Raw genomic sequence first — 8676 nt, forward strand, 5'->3', positions numbered from 1 at the left:
GGGGGGGTGTTTTTAAATTTGGTTTTTTTTTTCAGAAATTTTATTTAACCCTTTTTTTGTTTAAAAAGTTTTTGAAACCCCCCCCCCCCCCCCCGCAACCGCTGCAGTAACGTTCCATCGAGTGGCTGCTTTAATTTGGGTAAAATTGCTGTAGATCTAGGTATAACACTTCAGAAATGATGGATCTCTGTTAACCCAAGTTTGTAGTTTCTGTTTCTAGCTGTGGTCTTTTCCCATGCTTACCTTGGACATTTCCGGTTATGCTTATTCTTGCATAGTTTATACTTTTGTTGTAATTGTAAGTAATGTCTTTTTTTGTATATGAATCCACTCCCTTTTCGTCTGTTTCTTCTAATTTTTATGTAATGTACAAGAGTAAGAGCTAAGAAAAATTTTTGTCACTTTATTGTATTCATGTAATTATAAATAGCTTATAAATTGACTCCTTTGTGTTTTCTAGTTGATCATTTTTGTCATCGGCATACAATTTTACCAAGGTGGCAAATGTATAGGCTGTGGAATAAGAAGCTGCTTCTGCCTCTGACTTGGGTAGGTTAATCTCTGAATCAGTTTCTTCAGTTGTGGTAAAAGCTGTAATAATTCCTACTTCATGTAGTTGTTATGAAAATTAAGTGAGAAAATGTTCTTTAAGTACAAAACGTAGTGCCTGACACATAGTATGATGTGAATAAATGTGATTTATCAAGTTTTTATTTCTTTCTCAAGGGTTATTTTTTTTTTTAACTTTAAAGTTATTTTCGTGTATAATTTTTCTCTCTTTAAAATTTTCTTTGATTTATGTTACTAGGTTTTCCAATATGTTACATCCTGGGAAAAACCATACTTGTCCATAATGATTTTTTACTTGGATTTTATTTGCTAATGTTTTATGTAATATTTTTGCATCTAGAAATGAAAAGATGTCTTGGATTTGCTTCAAAATAACCCATTGGTGGAGGGGGAGTGAATGGCGGTGTATGTAAAACAAAATTAGTTGTGAGTTGATAATTGTTGAAGTCACATAATAGATATGTGGAATTTGAATATACGGTTCTTTCTTCCTTTGCTTAAAATTTTTCATAATAGAAAATTAAAAAATATTTTTGCTTCTACATATATAGGTGAAATTGGTATGGAGTTTTCTTAAAGTTCTTTTTCAAGTATAATGCCAAGTTAAAAAAATAGAATATTACAGTACCCCACATGCCCTCATCTCACCTTCATCTCCTCTCTCCTCTTCACAGGTAATTATTATTTTAAAATCATTATAGTAGATTTGCCCAGTTGTAAACTTTATATAAGTGAAATCATAAGTCACATGTTCTTTTGTCTGAATTTTTTTGCTAAATATTTTTTTGTGAAATTCATCTAATTTGTTGCATATAGCAGTTGTTCATTTTTTTTCATTCTGTATAGTATTCTGCTGTATAGTTATACCCCAATTTATTTATTAATTTTGCTATTAGTAGACATTTCAGTTGTTACTGGTTTGTGGCTATTATGAGAATTCCTGATATGATATGAACTTTTTTTTTTTTTTGTCTTTTTTTGTGACCGGTAAGGGGATCGCAACCCTTGGCTTGGTGTTGTCCACACCGCGCTCAGCCAGTGAGCTCACCGGCCATCCCTATATAGGATCCGAACCCACGGCAGGAGCGCGGCTGCGCTCCCAGCGCCACACTCTCCCAAGGGCACCACGGGGTCAGCCCGATATGAACATTTTTGTATGTGCCTTTTGGTGGATAAAAGTTCTGTTGGGTATATACTTAGTAGAATTCCTGAGGTGCTGGGTATGCTAGAGAGAAGGAGAAATGACAGATGCCCAGTCATAATGGGAGATTCTTAACATACCTCTGTCAGTAACTGGGAACATATAGACAAAAAGCTAAAAGACTATAGACTAACAGGGGTCAGCAGACTTTCTGTAAAGGCACAGATAAACATTTTAGTCTCTGCAGGTCTGATGGTGTCTGCAGCTACTCATTTCTGCTACTGTAGAGTAAAAGTAACTTAAAGAATACACTACATAAATGAGCATGGCTGTGTTCTAATAAAACATTATTTGCAAAAACAAATTGCCAGTCCACCATAGTGCTAACTCCTGAAAGATTAGAATAACATGATGAACAGACTTAACCGATCTAAAACACTTCAGCCAGGGCCGGCCCGGTGGCGCACTGCTACAGTGCGCAGCTTGGGAGTGCTGTGGCGCTCCCGCCGAGGGTTCGGATCCCACATACAGACCAGCCGCTCACTGGCTGAGCGAGGTGTGGGCGCAACACCGAGGGTTGCAATCCCGTTGCCGGTCCCGGTCCGGTACAGGCGGCGTGACACTGAGGGTTGCAATCCGTTGCCGGTCACGAAAAAAGACAAAAAGGAAAAAAAATAAAATAAATAAATAAATAAAACACTTCAGCCAGCAATCTTTCTCAAATGCACATAGGACATTTATAAAAAGTCACCATATGGTTGGTGAATGAGGAAAGAAACACACACCAAGTTGCTTTTTCCTGTCCTCTTACTCAGCAACAGTCACAATCACAGAAGACTGACTTCTATGTCCAAATGTGGGAATTTTCTCCCCACCAGCAAGCAAGTAACCAGTTCTCTAGTGGATACCAGCTGGGTGTCCTCCAATTCAATTCTGACACTGTCTACCTGGAGATAGTGTCAGATCCCACAGGTTGAGGGCTCAGTCCCCAAGACTGCCCCCCGTCACCTTGCCCCGGATGCCAGTTGCAAGCTCAGGCCTCTGGAACTTCTGACCGACCAGCTGTAAATCGGGCTTCCCACAACTGAACCTTGGGTTCCGTTAGTTTGCTAGAGCAGCTTCTAGAACTCAGGGAACCATGTACTTAATGTTTACCTTTGTATTACAAAGGATATTTTAAAGAATACAGAGAAACAGCCAGATGAAGAGATACATAGGGCAAAGTCTGGAAGGGTCCTGAGTGCAGGAGCTTCTGTTCCCATGAAGTTGTTGTGCGCCACCCTTCCAGCATGTGGATGAGTTCATCTCCCTAGACGCTCTCCATACCTCATCTTCTTGGGTCTTTTATGGAGACTTCATTGGACAGACATGATTGAAGCGTGGACAGATGTGATTGGACAAAAAGGGTATGATCTAATGCTCACAGACTGTGGGGAACCCAGCAAGGCCTATTTGTTCAGGTTCTTCTTGACCTCTCTGCAGCATTCTTTCCTCCCAGGCAAGAGGCAGGATCCCTTCTGGAATGGAGGTCTTATGACCTATAATCAGACAACATGGGTCAGAGAATTTCCCTAGGGCCAGCTCCAAGACAGAAGATTAGGGCTTTATGGCTGGCTTTGGGGCTGATTTCTATGACTTGCCTTGGGGATGGAGGATTCTAGTTTCTGTGACTTGCTGCAGGCAGACAAAAGAGCAGGTGAAAGGAGGGCAGGAGAAGGTCAGAGAGAAGGGTTGAGTTTTCTGAGGCCTGCTCCTGAGGCCTAAAGTACTTCAACGTTGTAATGAAAGAACAAGGATTATTGGAGTTATGAGCCAGGAACCTTGAACAAAAACCTATATATATATGTGTATGTGTGTGTGTGTGTGTGTGTGTGTGTGTTGTGATATTACAGTCGACCATAAAGCAAGTCTGAGTAAATTTCAAAGAATTAAAGTCATACAGAATATTTTCTTTAGGTACAGTGGACTTAAGCTATAAATCAGTATCAAAATAAAAAGCAGTTATGCCATACACTTCTAAATAATCCATGCGTCTGCCCAAAACAATCACAGTGGAAATACTTTGAATTACATTTTAATAATAATCCTACATGGAAACTCTTGTTGAATTCTGCTAAAGCAGTTAGTGGAGTTAACTTATAGCCTTAAATGCGCATATTAGAAAGGAAGAAAGGATGAAAATCAATGAATAAACATCTGTCTCTAATTCTTTTTTCTGTTCTGTTGATTAGTATTTGGAAATAATGGCTTTATATAATTTGTAGAGAAACTTTTCCTCATTTTCTGTGGTCTGCGAGAGTTTACATGATATTGGAATCATCTGTACTGCAGAGATTAGCTAGAACTCATCAGGTTCTGATGACTTTTTCCTCTTTAACTTTTTTCCATGGAAATGGAGAATAGAGAGAATAGTATACTATGTGCCTGTCACCCAGTTTTGACAATTATCAACTCATAGCCAATCATATTCATCTATGCCTCTTCCACTTTTGCTTTTCTCTGGAGAATTTCTCCAAAAATCCGAGCATGTCTTTAAATTTGTAAATAGTCCAATATGAATCTAACTGGTAGGGCCAGTTAAAAAATTTATAACACTAGGCCATTTTCAAATGTATCAAAGTTAATAATAATTCTTTATTTCATTGAATACCTAGTTCATGTTCAGTTTTTTTCTAATTGTATCAAAGTTGTCTTTTACCTTGAATTGTTTGGATCGTGATCCAAATAATGTGCATACATTGTATTTGTCAATTGTAGTTCTTAACCTCTTATTCTATAACAGTCCCCTTCCATTTTTTTTTTTTTTTTTTTTTTTTGGTCCTCATGCCTGTTAATAGGTTGCAATAAAAAGTACATAGCACCGGGCCGGCCCGTGGCTCACTCGGTAGAGTGCGGTGCTGATAACACCAAGGCCCCGGGTTCGGATCCCACATAGGGATGGCCGGTTCGCTCACTGGCTGAGCGTGGTGCTGACAACACCAAGTCAAGGGTTAAGATCCCCTTACCGGTCATCTTTTTAAAAAAAAAAAAAAAAGTACATAGCACCATCTATGAAGATTCTTACCTAAAAAAATTGAACATGGAACTCATCAAACCTCTAAGTGCAACCACCCACTTAATTAAAAGGAAAAATTGGGAGTCGAATAGATAGGGAAGAAGAAGTTAAACTATACCATGATAAAGCAATCCGCCAAGTCCAGAAGGTAGGACATCCTATGGGACAAATTACCTGTTCCCTTCCTTCTTCCCTTCATTCCTTTTAAAAACATGGAAGGCTATGGATTTGTAATAATTTGGCAACATTCTTTTATTTCAAGTGGAAGTCTTTTTTCATTTCAGTTTTTTTATTTTTTTTTTATTTTAATATTTTTACTTTAAAAAATATCCTGTACTTATTGAAAAAGGTAAAGATGTAAAATTCACTTTCCCATCTATTGGACCAGTCATAATAACATTCTGTGAGGGTGCGTATACACACACGCACTCGCATACATACCTATGCAGATGTAGATATTTTGCTTTACTTTTGCAGAAATACAGGATCATATTATACATAATAAGCAGTCAAGATGCTTTTTTCATTGAGCTATATGTTATGGACATCTGTTTATTTCAGTAAGTACGTATTAGCATGTTAAGTAATTACATAGCTTCCCTTAGGTGGATTAAAATTATTTATTTAATTCTATATCAGCAGACCTAAGCAGTTCCTTTATGTATATTCATGTTCACTTTGCCACTATTTCCTCTGCACAAATTCCCAACAGAACATTGGGATATAAACTGAAAATATTTTCTTTCTTTTTTAGTGGTGGAGGGGACCTTCAGCTGTTTTTATACTGTGAAAGTATTTTCCAGTGAAGTTCTGCCATGTAATATTGACAGTGTTTATGTAAGAGAATGTTGCCATTTTTAATATATGTCACTTTTAACCACTGACAAAACTCTTTTTATTCTCCATTTTAGTTGCTTGGATTTTCTGAGTCTACACTAATATTGGACAAACTAATAATTTGCCTCCTTTTGTTTAATATTGATAACATTGCTATTTGATTGTTTGTTCTAATTATATCGGGAAGCATGGTTAGACCAGCAATGAATGAAAATGGTGATTGCGTGCACTCTTTCCATACTTTGTAGAAATGTTTATGGTGTTTCACTGGCTCTCATGTAGTGTTTAGTTTTGGGGTTGTTTTGTTGTTTGTTTAGATCTTTTTCCTTTTTTCTTTTCTTTTGGAAGGCAATAAAGTGTTGCACGTACAAGTAAGGTACTGTAGTGGATTGAATTATGTCCCCCCAAAACTCACTGAAGCTTGAATTGTATCCCCCATGTCTTAACAGAGGGTGGGAAATCCTATTATGGTAATTGAAAGGTGGAGCCTTGAAGAGGTGATTGGATTGTGGGACCATGCAGTAGTGAGTAGATTAAAAATGGTGGTCAGGGGTGTGGTTCTGAGGGCTTTAAAAGAAGAGGAGAGTCTGTCTTGCTCTCTCTGCTCACACTGTCGTGCCATGTGAGACCCCTGAGTCACTGTCACCACCACCAGATGGACTTTGTACTTCTCAGCCTCAGAAACTGTAAGCAGTAAATGTTGTTTTTCTTTATAAATCACCCAGTTTTAGGTATTTTGTTATAAGCAACAAAAATGGACTAATACAGGTCCCAACTTCAGGTCTCAACTTAATTCCTTCCTCTTCCTCCCCAAAAGCAATCACTAACTTCAAATTTTACATTATACACATTTTTGGACGTTTAAGTGTATGTGCATCTGCAAACAACATATAATATGTGTGTGTGTTTAAAAGTTTATGCGAATGGTCCTTTTACAAGAGATATATAATGGATTTTGTGTGTTTGTTTGCTTTTTAAATCAGTCTAAGGAAGTAACCACTTTATTCTTAGTCTATTGTGGATTTGTAGCAAAAGCAATACCGAATTTTATGAAATTTTTTCTCAGTATCTATATATAGTATCTATTTAGATGATCATATGGCTTTTCTCCTTTGCCCTATTTTATTTTATTGGATACTGTTGGCTTCCAACCTGATGTCCATCCTCCCTTTGTTTGTTAGGAAAGTTCCTATTTTATTTAGATAGCCATCCATCTGGGATTTTGACCTTCACCTCAGTACGGTAGGAAATCTAGATTAGTCTTACCAATCAGGGTGGTTCCATTGCCACTCTTAGTTTCATTGCTGTATTCCAGGCATGAGCATTTGGTGCAACTCTGATCTAGTGGGTGTTAGGGAAAGTCTGCCATAAGCTTCTGGGAAGTGGTTGGTTCCTGGATCCTTCAGTCCTAGAGATCTCAGCTCCAACCCATTTATGCATAACTGCTTCTTCTATCTCTCAACCCCCCATATGGAGTTCTGCATGTGGGTTTTGTATCATTCTTTTTGGACTGGTACTGCAGGGAGACTAGACTGAAGGGCTGAGCCTGGGACAAAGCAGTCTTAGGATTGATGATGGGGATGGCACACGTGTTCACTTGTGTGTTTACCAGTGGGTCAGGGAATGGGTTGGAGATGAGCTCTCAGAAGAGCCAGAGAGTCTTTGAGAATAACTTCCTGGAGTGAAAGCAAAATTCAAGTTGATCTCACAGTGTTGGTGTCCTCAGATTGTGAGTTTCTACTGTGACTCCAGAGCTTGGCTCTTGGGGAGATTGGTCTCTGATCTGCTGCTTTTGGGGCATGGATGGGGCTACCATTGCATTCCCGCCTGTATGGAAGGAGCTGGCTTGAGAGTGCACAGTGGATATTACATAAGGGGACTGCAGGGGCTCTGTTTTTGCAACTGTGACTGTATGGCCACCCCACAGTGTGAGGCACCAGAAAGCGAAATTCTAAAAGTGAGTAGGAAAGAGAACAAATTCATATTGTGAGATTGTTGCAAGAAGGAAATGTCACAATGGAGACAGGCAGGTGGAAATTTAAACTTCCACACTACAATTAAGGATGTTAACCTGCACAACACATTAACCTCACTGAGCCTCAGTTTACTCATTTTTTTTTTTTGTCTTTTGTCTTTTTTCCGTGTCCGGCAATGGATCGCAACCCTCAGTGTTGCTCCCGTACCGGACCGGGGACCGGCAACGGGATTGCAACCCTCGGTGTTGCTCCCGCGCCTCGCTCAGCCAGTGATCAGGAACCGGTCTGTATGTGGGATCCGAACCCTCGGGCGGGAGCGCCGCCGCGCTTCCCAAGCGGCGCACTATCCAGTGCGCCACCGGGCCGGCCCAGTTTACTCATGTTTAAAATGGAAATACTTTATGTTTATAATGAAATATTATATTTAAAGTAGGAGTACTTCTTAGAATACTAATGAGGATTAAATAAGATAATGCTTATGATTTGTTTAGTACCTTGGTCTTCAGACTAGGGCAATTGCCCCAGTGCAGAAAACGAATAATTTAGGAGCATATGGGCACAGGTGGTTTTTAAGTTAGTTTCCAGAGCCACCTCTTTATGTTGTCTTTCCTAAAATTGATCTATGTGAGAACTTAGCTGTGGACAAGACCACGAGGCAGTTTTTGTTTACCGTTTCCTCTTTCACGTCTCCTCTATTCCGACTTTACCATAAAGAGGCATTCCTCATCTTTCTATGGAGAACTGCCCCATGATGTAAAAGTTTCCAAGGTGTTAAGGAGACAGATGAAATAGTAGGACCTTATGTCAGCGTCAGTCCAAATGGCATTTAGAAAGTGTGGTCCCAGGCGTATGTCTTCTTGTAATTGAATTTGAATTTAATTTGGTCTTGAATCCACAGGTTCTAATCTACAGGAACAAGATGTTTTCATTAACAGAAGAAGGAGGAGGTTCCAGGCTTGGGAAATCATTGTTTCTGATAGTAACTTGACCCAGTAACTTCCTGGCAGGTCCAGAACAGACAGAAGACAGAGCTCACCATAGTCCCTAGCCTTTTCTTTTTTTTTTTTTTTTTTTTTTTTTTTTTTTTTTTTTTTTTT

Source organism: Galeopterus variegatus, unplaced genomic scaffold (genome assembly GCF_000696425.1).
Source record: "Galeopterus variegatus unplaced genomic scaffold, G_variegatus-3.0.2 Scaffold2997, whole genome shotgun sequence".
NCBI lineage: Eukaryota > Metazoa > Chordata > Mammalia > Dermoptera > Cynocephalidae > Galeopterus > Galeopterus variegatus.